We start from the raw sequence: 16,158 nt of genomic DNA, 5'->3' as shown, positions 1-16,158 counted from the left end.
AGCTAATCACGCTAACCACTACACCACAGAGGCGGCTCATTTGGTGTTTACCCGACAAAATTCATTAAATCTCAGCCATAGACGCCCAAGAGAGTTTCGGTTTACTCGGTCTGCCATCTAGTGGGGACCTAGAGTAAAACGGAACGTCGAAATTGACAAGCAGACAGCCAGATGGCGTCAAATTGAAATGTCTGCACACGGTAGCTGAGGCCATACGATTATTATTATTATTATTATTATTATTATTATTATTATTATTATTATTATTATTATTATTATTATTATTATTATTATTATTATTATTTACAGAGAGTTTTCCAAGGATTCTGTCTGAAGACACAAATCTAACAGAACAGTTCTGAATAAAATTATTTTATGGTATATTCCTATCCCGCTGAAGTTCAGAATTATGTTTCTGACAAAGTGATATTTAATTTATTGTGCACTTTGTATTTATATTTCTGAAAAGAAATAGAACTTCGAATTTTAAAATATACTTCAATTTATTTTCAACAATTTTCAATGATTATTACTACTGGGGATGGTCTCATGTCATCATGCGTACTACAGTGAAAGTGTATATTTCAGTATTTTATTAAATTATGACATTAATGCGAGTCCCATTGCGCGCGCAACCGCTGGCCTTTATCGGGTGCTGGAGTAAGATACTGTTTGGGGTCGGAGCGGAGTCGGCTATGTTCGGCTTTGCGTGACGTCACGCGTGGTGCTGGATGGCGGTGAATCTTAGGCCTCCCTTTCACAGGTATGTGTATTTGAAAGTAATTTTCGTGCTGATAAAATAATAATTTGTGTGACACTTATTATAATGTGGATTTGCCTACTTGTGCTGACTTCGCGGTTTCTTTCCTGTTGGCGTGAATGAGATTATTTGGACTTTTACCATGCAGACTGAAATTATTGTTTTAGGAAATATGGGAATGGCAATGTATTTGAAAGCGAATATCCAGAAAATCCAGTGAAAGTGTATACGAATATAGGCCTGTGTATACATCGTGTTGGCAGATCATACATGCGTGATCCCAATGTTAGAAGTAGGTTTACCGGGCGAGTGTGCCGTGCGCTTTGGGGCGCGCAGCTTTGATCTTGCATCCGGGAGATAGTGGGTTCGAGCCCCACTGTCGGCAGCGCTGAAGATGTTTTTCCGTGGTTTCCGATTTTCACACCAGCCAAATGCTGGGGCTGTACCAAGGCGACGGCCGCTTCCTTTCCATTCTTAGGCCTTTCCTATCCCATCGTCGCCATAGGACGTAAAGCAATTTTTTTAAAAAAAAGAAAGAAAGAGATGTAGGTTAACAAAGACAATGTTGTTTCGTAACCAATAGCTTGATATGCTGTCACTCTTCAGAAAGTACAGCGCTGATTATATTGACTCCTGATGGCCAGAGGTTAACCTGACGTATTTATTTTCCTTTCTTGTAATGCCACTGCTGTGCATGATACCGAGCGAGTGGTCGCGTAGCTGTGAGCTTGCATCCGGGAGATACTGGGTTCGAACTCCACTGTCGGTGGCCCTGAAGATAGTTTTCCGTGGGGTCCCATTTTTACACCAGCCAAATGCTGGAGCTGTACCAAGGCAACGGCCGGTTCCTTCCCACTCGTAGCCCTTTCCTATCCCATCGTCGCCATAAGACCTATCTATGTTGCTGCGGCGTAAAGCAAGTTGTAAACAAACAAAATAAAGATGTTTACAGTTCACTTCAATCGCCACTCTCACTTTCCATTAAAGGAAGTCATTTTGCAACTTAAAATTAGAACAAATCAAACATTTCACGAAGAGCTAAATAAAAAAACTCCATAATAGACTGAAACCACAACCGAGTGGCATATTTCCAATTGTAATTACGTTTATAAAACAGCGATGACAATGATGATGATAATAATAATGTCCCACTAATTATTTTTATGCTTTTCGGAGACGCCGAGGTGCCGAAATGTTGTCCTGCAGGAGTTCTTTTGCTTGCCGACATATGTCCGACACGAGGCTAACATATTTGAGCTAGGATCGAACCTGCCAACTTGGGCTCAGAAATCCTTAACCGTCGATGACTATATTTTGTCTACTTTGCTCCAAATTCTCACGAACGCTTTAGGACTAAAAACTCGCTCATTCGCTTCGTACAAGAGGGAATGTTTTCGGTTGTTGATCGGAATTATGCCGAAGTCCTCTGAGTTTATTACATTTACACTCAAAAGATAGCGAAATATACGTACCCCATTATAAAAGTATGTTGTTAGAAGACTACATGAACGGTACTTGAACAGTACTACTACTACTAACAATGCTTTCATTCCCACCCTGAAGGGGTGGGGCGGGCCACCTAGAGGGTAACGCCCTCTCTCTGGCCAAGAGATGCGGGCAGGTTGGGGAGATGTGATGGAAGAAGGAGGTGGGTAAAGGATGTGAAGAAGTAGGATATGGGATAGAATTATGTCTATGCCTAGGGATTGAACAAACGCTTTATTTAATTCATAAGTACATAGTAAAGCACATAGATGATTTACGGAAGGGTGTGAGGGAAAAGGTGTTGTTCAAGGGGGAGAGATGAAGTTTGGAAGGAAGTGCCGGGGTAAAGGTGCAAGGTGAGGAGATGGAGGGTGGCTGTCATATGATTGAGGGAAGCGATGAGAAGACGAAGGAGTTCAAATGTTGGGAGGGGTGGAGGGATTAAACCAGTTGGAGGAAGGGGTGGACACACTGGTGGAGATAGGTAAACAGGAGGAGGAACTGGCCGGGGGCGACGAGACGTTTGATCAGGGGATTGGCGACCGGGTGAGGGTGGGGAATGAGAGGGTTCCACTCGATAATGTTGGCCGTGGACACTGGCACCTATGGCGATGAACTGGAGGACGGCCTCAGATGTAGACAGTTGGAGCCGAACCAGAAATTTTGGGCCATGGGAGTTCCGAATCCGGATAGCACGTCGGACCGGAATGCCCGCTGCACGAAGTTCTTGTAGAACGTCCCTGTCGGAAATTTAAGGTGGAATTCCACGTAGTACACAGCTATACACAGCTGGAGGGGATTTTGAAGATTACTGGGTCGATGATGTCTGGACGGCGGCTCCTGCGGTGTTGGCTGGCGAAGATATCGATGGCGAAGCGGCGATAGTTGAGTCCGGCGTGCTAGCAGGGAGTTGCTGAAGGGCAGTGGACGAAGAAATTGGGAGAGATGACGACATAACAGGTGATGGGTGACAAGTGGTAACTGTTGTGACAGGAAGAGAACAAAGGATACTAGCGGACGTCGTGGTGGTGGTGGTAATGGTGGTGGTTGTTGGGAAGGAGGGTGTTGATGGCTGAAGCGTCGTCCAGGATGAAGGCTCGTGAACAACTGGGACAAGTGTTGGTGATTCAAAGAGTTGGGCTTGAATGTCCGGAGGGGTTGGCACCACTGCATAGTTCTTACAATGGATCGTCGCGCCGGAAGCGAAGAGGCGGCGGAGGGCGTCCTCTCCGCTGAGATGCACTAGAATCTGCGTAGAGGGTGTAGAGGTGTGGCCAACCGTCAGTCTGTAGGCGTTATGTACCGGGAAGTCAGTGGCGAGTAGGTCATCGATGATATATTCTTCGGAGATGTCTGGATCCACTCCGGGGATGATACAATAGGCCGTGGTCGTGGGGAGATCAACAGCCAACGAGGCGTCAACCTATATGCTGATAAGGGTCGGCTAGGTGGCAGGTAGAGATGAAGGCCGCCCGGCCGAGCAAAAATTGGAAGTTGCGACGGCGGAGAGTATGTCCACTTTTGTGTACGTGGTGTGTGTGCTGTGATGAACAATATATTGATTTCGTTTACTTAACTGCAATAGCACCGTTCTCTCTTGTCAAGCCTTTGTCCTATATTTCTTCTTTTTGGGCTTGCTTTCTACTGGAGAGAAACGTCGCAAGTATACTGTAGTCTCTGAGAATGTTTTAAACCATATCAATATCCACACAGTTTAAAAAGTCCTCTGTTTACATTGATGAGCACAGTGGAGCGAGCTTTTTGCCAAACAGCTCCGTTCGCTGCCGGTGGCGCCGCTGCTACCGCTAGTGTATTATTTACTAACTCTTTGAGTGAAAGCCGTGTTGAAACACCGGATCCCGTGAGATCTCCGAAGTTAAGCAACATTGGGCGTGGTCAAGAGTTGGATGGGTTGCCACGCGCTGTTGGTGGGGGGGTAAGGGAATGGAGGAGCGGAAAGGAACTGGCCACCCTACCGCACGTAAACTCCGGCTCAGGAACACCTCTGCGGAAGTTCGGACCTGCCTTCGGGCAGAATAACCCTTACCTTACCTTGAGTGGAAGCACGGCCGACTTGATGCGTCGCTCCAGCTGGCGCAGCGAGGAATCCAGTGGGCCGTGGTGGAAGTAGGCCTACTACATGAACCCATCGGAACTAAGCAGGGGAAAGTGGGATTTATGATCCCTCCTGTTTGCTGTGGCGCTATCCTGTGTCGTATATTTATAGCCAGCAGAACATCAGCCAAGATGATTGTGATGTATCCATCGCCACTCAGGGCAGTTGTTAGCTAGACTTTTCGTAAATTATATCATAGAACTTGGAAATGTATCCCAGTCCCTCATTCCTCATTCTATAAACGGATATTTGTCCCCTTGAATCCCTACAGTATCTTCATATTACACTCCAAACCAAACCCCATGGCACTACAGCCCTTGGCCTACCAAGCGACCGTTGCTCAGCCCGAAGGCCTGCAGATTACGAGGTGTCGTGTGGTCAGCACGACGAATCCTCTCGGCCGTTATTCTTGGCTTTCTAGACCGGGGCCGCTATCTCACCGTCAGATAGCTCCTCAATTCTAATCACGTAGGCTGAGTGGACCTCGAACCAGCCCTCAGGTCCAGGTAAAAATCCCTGACCTGGCCGGGCATCGAACCCGGGGCCTCCGGGTAAGAGGCAGGCACGCTACCCCTACACCACGGGGCCGGCTCATATTACACTCATGTTCATTAAAACCAGAACACTTTCACAAGACATGTGCATTAGTATGTTCTGAAGATATTATTAGCATTTGAACCATGTCGGCTCTCAGGTTCAAGGTCCACATCGATATCTCGGCGCACCACCACCGACTGGTAAAATGTACCTCGTTGTCGCTATAAACCGAAGGTAATGGATCAATGTGACTTGAGCGTACGTGGAGGATGCCTCGCAGACCTATACGAGAACCGTGCCGTCAAATGAATGAGTTTGAAAGAGCGCATTATTGGCATGAGAGAACGTGATGCATCCATCCGGGAAAGTGCTGCTCGTGCGGGACGAAGTGTGTCGGTAGTGCAACGGGTGTGTACAGAATCGTCCACCGAAGGCCGTAGAACACGACGAGAAGGGTCGGGGCGCACCACCCAGACCACCCCCCGAGAAGATCGACACCAACACGGTCATTTAAATGCAGCCAGGTCACTGCCCCCCATAACAACCCTATGTAAACAAATAGATATTGCTTTCCTGAGAAAATCCCTCGCAGGTAACATTCATATAAAACCTTTCAACCGCTTACAGCTGAACTATCGTTCCGCTCAAGGAGGTCGAGGTGTGTCCCTTTTCCCTCCATTTGCAAGAACAGTATCATATCAAAGTGGCTTCTTTAATCGTTCTGCTCGGCTGTGGAATGAACTCCCACCGCAGATAAAAGAATTACCTCCAGAGAAATTTTGTAAAGAGGTAAAAAGGGTGTATATACACTGACTGACAGAGCAAATGCAACACCTAGAAGGAGTGGTCAGAACTTTATGCCAATTTCAGGGTAGACTGACGTCACTGAGGTATGCTCATGATGTGAAATGCGCCGCTGTGCTGCGCACGTAGCGAACAATAAATGGGACACGGCGTTGGCGAATGGCCCACTTCGTACCGTGATTTCTCAGCCGACAGTCATTGTAGAACGTGTTGTCGTGTGCCACAGGACACGTGTATAGCTAAGAATGCCAGGCCGCCGTCAACGGAGGCATTTCCAGCAGACAGACAGACGACTTTACGAGGGGTATGGTGATCGGGCTGAGAAGGGCAGGTTGGTCGCTTCGTCAAATCGCAGCCGATACCCATAGGGATGTGTCCACGGTGCAGCGCCTGTGGCGAAGATGGTTGGCGCAGGGACATGTGGCACGTGCGAGGGGTCCAGGCGCAGCCCGAGTGACGTCAGCACGCGAGGATCGGCGCATCCGCCGCCAAGCGGTGGCAGCCCCGCACGCCACGTCAACCGCCATTCTTCAGCATGTGCAAGACACCCTGGCTGTTCCAATATCGACCAGAACAATTTCCCGTCGATTGTTTGAAGGAGGCCTGCACTCCCGGCGTCCGCTCAGAAGACTACCATTGACTCCACAGCATAGACGTGCACGCCTGGCATGGTGCCGGGCTAGAGCGACTTGGATGAGGGAATGGCGGAACGTCGTGTTCTCCGATGAGTCACGCTTCTGTTCTGTCAGTGATAATCACCGCAGACGAGTGTGGCGTCGGCGTGGAGAAAGGTCAAATCCGGCAGTAACTGTGGAGCGCCCTACCGATAGACAACGCGGCATCATGGTTTGGGGCGCTATTGCGTATGATTCCACGTCACCTCTAGTGCGTATTCAAGGCATAAATGCCCACCGCTACGTGCAGCATGTGCTGCGGCCGGTGGCACTCCCGTACCTTCAGGGGCTGCCCAATGCTCTGTTTCAGCAGGATAATGCCCGCCCACACACTGCTCGCATCTCCCAACACGCTCTACGAGGTGTACATATGCTTCCGTGGCCAGCGTACTCTCCGGATCTCTCACCAATCGAACACGTGTGGGATCTCATTGGACGCCGTTTGCAAACTCTGCCCCAGCCTCATACGGACGACCAACTGTGGCAAATGGTTGACAGAGAATGGAGAACCATCCCTCAGGACACCATCCGCACTCTTATTGACTCTGTACCTCGACGTGTTTTTGCGTGCATCGCCGCTCGCGGTGGTCCTACATCCTACTGAGTCGATGCCGTGCGCATTGTGTAACCTGCATATCGGTTTGAAATAAACATCAATTATTCGTCCGTGCCGTCTCTGTTGTTTCCCCAACTTTCATCCCTTTCGAACCACTCCTTCTTGGTGTTGCATTTGCTCTGTCAGTCAGTGTATAATGAAACTTTGTGTACATAATATAATTGTTCTACTGTGTGAATTTTCAGTATGAGTGAGAGGACGGATGAAAGTTTATGGGATCCCGAGTGAGTGAGACTGTATGTGGGTATGAGTGGGCCGGCCTAGCTAAAGTATATGTGGGGATTCTAGAGAGAGAGAGACAGACTGTGCGTGTGTGTGTCGAATTACTTGAATGTTGACCATGTCTTGTGAGTAGTATGTAAATATGCCTGTAAATACGGTCTGTATGTTCGGTCATCAGCCCAGAGGCTGGTTGGATCCTCAAATAGCATCACCAAAGGCTATGCAGTTATAGGGAAATCACAAAAACCAATGGCAGTACCAAAATGAGGCGTACTAGGCAAGATGAGGAGTGAGGTAGTTTGCCATTGCTTTCCTCACTGGGCCAGGCAGAGCTATTGTAGCACAACTAACCCCATGAGCAACACCTTTCATGACACTCAGACACACTGGTTGTGCTCTGAATGTCATTAATCAGCACCACCCATACCCCAGCAGCTTCCATATTGTCACAGCCATGGATGAGACTGGGACTTCAGTGGAAGCTACACTTTGCTCTGGCCGGTGCCAAGAGATGGATGCAAAAGTACTGTAACCATCAAGAAATGACAGCAGGCATGTAAATACGGTAACTGTATATAAGCACACTATGTAGAATGTAGCCTAATTGTATATTTGAATATTGTAATTTGAAGTGGTGATGGAGGCACTTTCGTGTATGTGGGGCTATGGCCTTTCTCCATTCACCATCCATAAATGAAACCTACAATTAGTGGAAAATAAATAAATAAATAAATAAATAATAATAATAATAATAATAATAATAATAATAATAATAATAATAATAATAATAATAATAATAATAATAATAATAATAATGGCATTAAAGGACAGATCGGCGTCGTCCTCGGTTTTGGCGCAACAGTGAAACAGTGTAACACATCGTACACTATCAGGAGTGAGAGGCGGTCGTCGTTTATTACGGTCTGGGTTACCGGCGCGTCGTCCACTTCTCCGCCTGCCTTTAACTAACGTGCATAAACTTGCTAGACTGCAATGCTGTATAGAACGACGTCACTAGGGGCAGGAATGTTAATGTTTCCGGACAAATCCAGGTTCTGTTTGTTTGAAAATGATGGCCGCATTTTGGTTCTCGGCAGACAGGGGGAGAGACAACACATTGACTGCATTCGCACAAGACATAAAGCGCCAAATCAAGGCCTTATGGTGTGGGGTGCTATTGAGTACAACCACAAATCGCAGTTGGTGCGTGTCCAGAGTAATGTGACCAGTTAGACCTACGTGAATGACATCCTGCGACCCGTAGTCATACCCTTTCTGCGCGACAACCCAGACGACGTATTTCAGCAGGAGAATGCGCGGTCACATGTTGCCGCACGAACACGTGCCTTCTTGATGTCACAGGGTATCGGGCTGTTGCTCTGGCCCGCCCGATCACCGGACTTGTCACCGATCGAAAATATGTGGGATAGGTGGAACGACGGGTGCGGCGCTGTGACCCAATGTCAACCACCAAAGGTGAAGTGTAGAACCAGGTGAATGCAGCACGGGTGGCTATACACAGGACGCCATTCGCGCATTATACGCGTCGATGCCATCACGCATGGAACAGGTTATCAGTGCCCATGGAAGACCTAGTGCCTACTATGAAACAGAACACGTACTGAACCTAGGTGACTGAAATGCTAATCGTTTCTGCAGAACATACTAATGAACATGTCCTGTGAATATGAACTTCGTAACTCTAATCTTTCAAGGTGTTCTGTTTTATGACCATGGGTATATTATTATTATTATTATTATTATTATTATTATTATTATTATTATTATTATTATTATTATTATTAGCCTATTATTATTATTACTATTATCTTTCATACTTTAAACATTTTACTCAGATGTAGCTTATTCGCCTGCTAATATCAATCCTCCACCTGTGGGTGGGGGTGGTAGAATAACACCACGGCCAGACACCTGCTCCCGGACTGTCAGCCCATGACATTATCTTTATGGCTTACGTACTACAGTGCCCCAAACATAAACCTAAGTACGTGACTTACCGAGACTATAGCCGTATTGACAACGAAGAATTATTGGAAGACGCGTTTTCGATGCCGTGGCATGAGATAACTCATAAAACTAACATTGAAGACATGGTCACCACTTTCAATAACATGACACTACATATTTTTGACAAACACGCCCTTCTACGAATAGCACGCGTCTGTAAAAGACTCTCCCCGTGGCTAAATGATGATATTAGAGCAGCTCATAGGAAATATAAACATTACCCGAAAGAGGAAAACTTTATCTATTACAAACGACTACGTAATAAAACGACTCAGACAGTAAGAAACGCTCGACTACGGTACGCTCATGACCTTATAAAACCTGACGTAAGACCCGCTACTTTATGGAAGTCAATCCGCCATTTTGGACAAGGTAGACAATTTGGAAGTTTCTCTTGATGAATTGAATAATCACTTCGTATCCTCCCATGTACAATTAAACGAAGAAGCAAAAGAAAGTCTTTTGTTTGCAAATTACAGCACACAGGCATATGTCTCACCCCTGCAAGTGAAAGCGGCCATCATGCGAATTAAAACCAAATCCACAGGGGTGGACAATATATGTATTATAATGCTAAAGAAAATTATCGACACTATTATTCCATTATTGACGTTCATATACAACTTCTCCCTTCAAAATAGTGTATTTCCAACTGTCTAGAAAATGGCCTTGGTACATCCTTTACTGAAGACAAAATCTGGGTGACTACAGACCCATAAATATACTGTCAATAGTAGCTAAGGGACTCGAATACATTGTGCATAATCAAATCACCAACTATCTCAACGACCACGACATACGACATTGACGAGACAACAAAAGAACAGACGATTAACAAAATTCTACACAATGGCAATACTAACAATGGAGGAGAACAGTTATATTTTTCCCTCGTAACTCCTGCAGAAGTGAGACAAATTGCACGATCAATAAAGACAACTGCGACAGGATGTGACGAGATTGTTCCACAGTTACTGTTAAAAACTCTAGATGTAATCCTACCAACTCTAACCCACATCATAAATACCTCACTGATAACCGGCATATTCCCTTCCCTTTGGAAATATGCAATTGTTCGCCCACTCCCCAAGACCAACAATCCCGTGGAACCCAAAGACTTTCGATCCATTTGCATTTTACAATTTCTGTCCAAAATTTTGGAGAAAATAGTTCACAGACAAATAACCGCATATTTAAATAACAATATGCTTCTTGACAAATACCAGTCTGGTTTTAGAAGCAATCATAGCAAAACTACTGCACTGCTTAAAGTTACAAACGACATAGGAGTAGCTATGGATAAGGGAGAAGTTACTGTTTTAACTCTTCTAGACCTTAGTAAGGCCTTTGACTGCGTTGACACGGACATACTGATAGCAAAATTACGTGCTCTTAATTTCTCACAAAGCACACTATCCTGGATGTATTCCTATCTCTCTGATCGCCGGCAGTGTGTATCTACAGGTGAAAATTTCTCTTCATGGCAATCTGTAGAGACTGGAATACAACAGGGGTCAGTGCTAGCGCCACTAATATTTTCGATCTTCATTTCAGGACTAACACAAGTAATTAAACATTGTCAATATCATATGTACGCAGACGACATACAGATATATACACATGCACATCCTCGTGACTTACCGACTGCAATAAATAATATGAATGATGACCTAGGAAGAATATGTAGGTGACCGATGACCATGCACTAAAAATCAATGCCCAAAAATCGCAGTGTATTCTTTTATTCAAAGACACAGTTAAAAACTTAGGAATGATAATGGATAAAAACCTTAGTTGGAACGATAATGTAACAGGTATATGTCAGCGAGTGTTTTATTCCTTACATTCCCTTAAAAAACTCAGAGATTTACTCCCCAAAATGTAAGAAAACTGCTTATCCAAAGTATGGTAATGCCAACATTCGACTACTGTGACGTAGTACACAGTAACCTGAATGCCTCACTTTCCATCAAGCTCCAAAAGGCACATAACGCATGCGTTCGATTTATTTCAGATATACCAAGGTTTAGCCATATTTCTCCCGCATTTGCTAGGCTTTCATGGCTACGCTTAAGAGAGCGACGAAATTTACACACTCTTTCCCTGTTACATCGTATACTGAACCTTAACACACCTGAATACCTTGCCACACAATTCCATTACCTAGCCTCACCTTCTAGTATTCCTACCAGATCATCGTCCACCGCACTACTAAGCATTCCCATTCGCGGCTCAACTGGCTACAGTAGATCATTTATAGTCGCCGCCAGCCGAATTTGGAATTCCCTACCTGCTGAAATTAGGAGCGTATCAAACCACCTCCGCTTTAAGAAACTGTGTCAAACCTGGTTAATAAATAATAATGATTTCTTATAACATAGTAGGATTAGATCATAGCTAAGTATTAGATTAATTAAAACATTTAATTGCTACCTTAAGATATTAAACTGTAGATAATTTAGTGTATATTTAACTCTTCATATAGGTGTATGTATGGTCGGACAGAATAGCAGGCTTCATAGCCTGAGTCCCGCCATATAAAACAAGACAATAAATAAATAAATAAATAAATAAATAAATAAATAAATAAATAAATAAATAAATAAATAAATAAATAAATAAATAAATAAATAAATAAATACTAGATCCACACCAGTCAGGTTTCCGACGCAATCACAGTATTCTACATGTACTGCCTTACTAAGCGTGACTGACGATATACGACAGGCTATTGATGAGCAAAAACTGACAATTCTAGTAGACTATTATTGGACTTCAGCAAAGCATTTGACTCTGCAGACCATGAGTTGCTCCTATCCAAACTTTATCACCTACGGTTCTCCCACAGTACTCTGAGATGGTTGGGAGCTTATTTACACGAACGTCAACAACGTGTCGTCAATCAAGTTACATTTTCTTCGTGGCAATATGTGAAAAGAGGTGTCCCACAAGGGTCAACCCCAATTCCTTTGCTATTTTCTGTCTATATCAACGATTTAGCTAAACAGCTGACACATTGTAAACGTCACATCTATGCTGATGACGTACAATTGTACATCCATGCAAAACCAACAGACATTTCGACAGAATCGAGCAAATCAACATGGATCTAGAGGCCATAAGTAAATGGTCTTCCCAGCATGGACTTATTTTGAACCCAAAAAAATCCCAAACCATAGTAATTGCCCACCCAAGATTTATTTCCAGCAATTTCCGCATGTCCATCCCTGGTGTACGACTTCAAAATCAAGCTTTGCCCTTTTGCAAGAGCGTAAAAAATCTCGGAGTAACCACTGACCAGCACCTCTCGTGGAAGGATCAGACAATATCTGTGAACAGACGAGTTTCTGCCATGTTGCACACATTAAACAATTTCAAATTTACTTTTCCGTTCAGTTTAAAGAAGAAACTAGTTGAAACCCTCGTTCTTCCAATATTCGATTATTTTCTTTTCTTTCTATTGGCTTTACGTCGCACCGACACAGCTAGGTCTTTTGGCGACGGTGGGACAGGAACGGGCTAGGACTGGGAAGGAAGCGGTCGTGGTCTTAATTAAGGTTGAGCCCCAGCATTTGCCTGGTGTGAAAATGGGAAACCAGGGAAAACCATCTTCAGGGCTGCCGACAGTGGGGTTCGAACCCACTATCTCCCGAATATTCTATTATTGTGACGTAGTGTACAGAGACGCGAAAACCGAGCTTCGCGATAAACTACAACGTGCACAGAATGTCTGTAATCTGAAATGTTCAGATCATGTTACCCAGTCTTACGTCGACCTCGGATGGCTACGTCTTGAAAACAGACGCAAGCTGCATACCCTGACTTCTTTGCACCTAATCCTTACATTACAATCCACAACTTACCTGTATGAACGATTTCTGAACACCATGATAAAAACACTCGACATTGCTCGCTGTTCCTACAACAATTCCTTCACTGTTGTGGCCAGCCGTGCCGTCCGCAGGAGGTCAGAGGGATATCAAACCACGGAAGATTTAAAAGTAGGTGCTCAAAATATCTGTATGAAACGAGCTCGTAGCTCGACATTCTTCTTCTTCCTCTTATTCGTATTGTTATTTTTTATTATTATTATTATTATTATTATTATTATTATTATTATTATTATTATTGAACCCTTTAGGTCCATCAAAGGTCATGGGTTCATATATTATTATTATTATTATTATTATTATTATTATTATTATTTTTATTATTATTATTATTATTATTATTATTATTATTATTATTATTATTATTATTATTATTATTATTATTATTATTATTCAATAGTGTAAGCGAGCACTCAGCTGTGGTTTACTGCATAGTTATTCTTATCCCAATCCTCATTTTGTAATGTTTTCCACCCACAGTAAACACAAGAAAACTGTAACATGTGATAGACTATATTTCTGGAATTTGGACAAATTAATTCTAAATACTAGTAGGTTTATCTATATTATTATTATTATTATTATTATTATTATTATTATTATTATTATTATTATTATTATTATTATTATTATTATTATTATTATTATTATATAATTCGCTGGGGCCATCAAGGACCACGTTAAGTCTTGTTGCATTTGACACTGAACTTGGCCTTCTTTAGAGCCCAAATTTCCCTCATTCTTTGCGAGTGAGCCTGCTTACGCTCCTCTGTCCAAGGGGCACCGTGTCTTCTCTTCGGTTGCTCGTCTCGGTTCAACCCGTTCGTCAAAATTTTCTTGCGGAAGAGATCTCTGTTAAGGGCGTCTTCAGCTGAGATATGTAGCATTTGCAGGTCTTCTTTGGTATTTCAAAACCAGGGAATTGTGGTTTTGGGGTTTGAATCAAAAAAGTGAAAGATTTCTTTAGTTAACTTTCTTCCGTCCATTCTTTTCAGATGACCGTAAAATCGTGCCCGTCTTTTTCTGATTGTGTCGGTAATTTTCTCTATTTTGCTGTAGACCTCCTTGTTGGATCTCTTTTGATGGATTCCATTTCTGTACTTTGATCCCAAGATTCCTCTCACAATTTTGCGTTCTTTTTTCTCCAGTTCTTCAAGGAGTCCTTTGTTGGCATTTAGAGACAGGGTTTCGGCTGCATATATTGAACAACTGGCTTCAGAACTGTTTCATAGTGACGTATCTTGGTGTTTTGGGAAAGGCATTTTTTGTTGTAGATTGTGCGGGATGTTTGGTAGACTATTTCCAGTTTGCGTACTCGCTCCTGAAGTGCTTCTTTGTCCAGTCCATTTTCCATGATGATCTCACCCAGGTATTTGAATTTCTCTACTCGGGTGATGTCCCCGTATTTTGTATGGAGTTTTGGTGGAGCCTCTTTGATGTTAGTCATTACTTCTGTTTTCTCAAACGATATCTGCAAACCAGTTTGTTCGGCAATTCCTTTAAAATTTCAACTTGAGCTCTAGCGGTTTCTATGTCGTTTGAGAGAAAAGCAATATCATCGGCAAATGCTAAGCAGTCTGTTGCGATCCCCTTGGATTTGGTTCCTATTCTCAATGGACTGTAGTTGGTTTCCTGTAATCTCACCCGCCAGGTTCTGATGATCTTTTCAACAACACAGTTGAAGAGTATCGGGGATAGCCCATCACCTTGTCGGACTCCTGTTTTGATGTCAAAGGAATGCGAGAGACATCCGTGGAACTTCACCTTGGATTTCGTATCGGTCAGGGTGGCTCTAATTAATGCCAGCAGTTTCAAATCAACTCCAAATTCATTTAAGATGTTTAGCAGGACTTCCCGACCAATGGAGTCGTACGCTTTCTTAAAGTCCACAAAGACAGACACATACTGCTTGGACCTTAATGTACAATATCTGATGATCGTTTTGAGATTTTGGATCTGTCCAGCTGTTGAGCGACCTTTTCTGAACCCTCCTTGGTATTCACCTATTTGATGTTCGACTTGTGCTTCCAAACGCTCCAGGATGGCAAGTGATAGATTTTTGTAAGTCACGGGTAGCAAAGATATTCCTCTGTAGTTGTTGATGTTCTTCATGCTGCCTTTTTTGTGTAGTGGATGGATCAAAGCTATTTTCCAATTTTCGGGTAGGGTCTACTTGTTCCAAATTTCTTCTATTTGCTTTTGCAAGATATCAAGTGATTCCTCTGGGGCATATTTCCATAGTTCTGCTACTACTGAGTCTTCACCCGGCGCTTTGTTATTTTTGAGACGGGCAATGTGGCGCTTGATTTCATTTCTGTCGGGTGGTCTGGAATCTGGGTACTTGAGTAAGGGTTCCTTGGTCTCAATGACGCTTTGCGGTTTAGAGCAATTAAGTAAATTCTTGAAGTAATCTGCCAGAATACTGCAATTTTCTTCATTTGGCGTCGCCAGTGTGCCGTCCTTTCGCTCAAAGCATAGAGATGGTGGTTTATAGCCAGTGAGTTTGCGTTTGAAGGCTCTGTAGTACTCTCTGCTTTCATTCTTCCTAAAGTTTTGTTCTATCTTTTCAATGAGCGATTTTTCGTGTTTACGTTTCTCAGTTCTGAACACCCTAGCTGCTTGGGCACGTTGGGTTTTGTAGGTTTCCCAATCATTTTCTGATTTCGTAGAGTAGTACTGTTTCCATGCGTTGAGTCTTTCTTGGAGGACTGATTCGCAGGTACCATTCCACCAGGCATGCTTTTTGCTTCTCTTGATTTCTGCAACGTCTTTGGCAGCCTCAACAAGGAAATTTTGGCGTTGTTAAAGTCACAGTCATTTGGTCTAGCCTTCTCCTGGAACTCCTCGACCCTTTGCCGAAGTTTATCGTTGTCGAAGCGTGTGATCTGTTTGGTTGTCTTCCTTGTGTTTGCGGGAATTGGTTTGAATTTGATAAGAGACGTATAATGATCTGAGGCCACATTGATGCATTTCTTTACCTTCACATTCATAATATCAGGGCTGTTTCTCCTGTAGATTGCAACGTG

This window comes from Anabrus simplex, chromosome 12 (genome assembly GCF_040414725.1).
Source record: "Anabrus simplex isolate iqAnaSimp1 chromosome 12, ASM4041472v1, whole genome shotgun sequence".
NCBI classification, from domain to species: domain Eukaryota; kingdom Metazoa; phylum Arthropoda; class Insecta; order Orthoptera; family Tettigoniidae; genus Anabrus; species Anabrus simplex.
The sequence above is the reverse complement of the archived record's forward strand: the minus strand, read 5'-3'. Positions refer to the sequence as shown.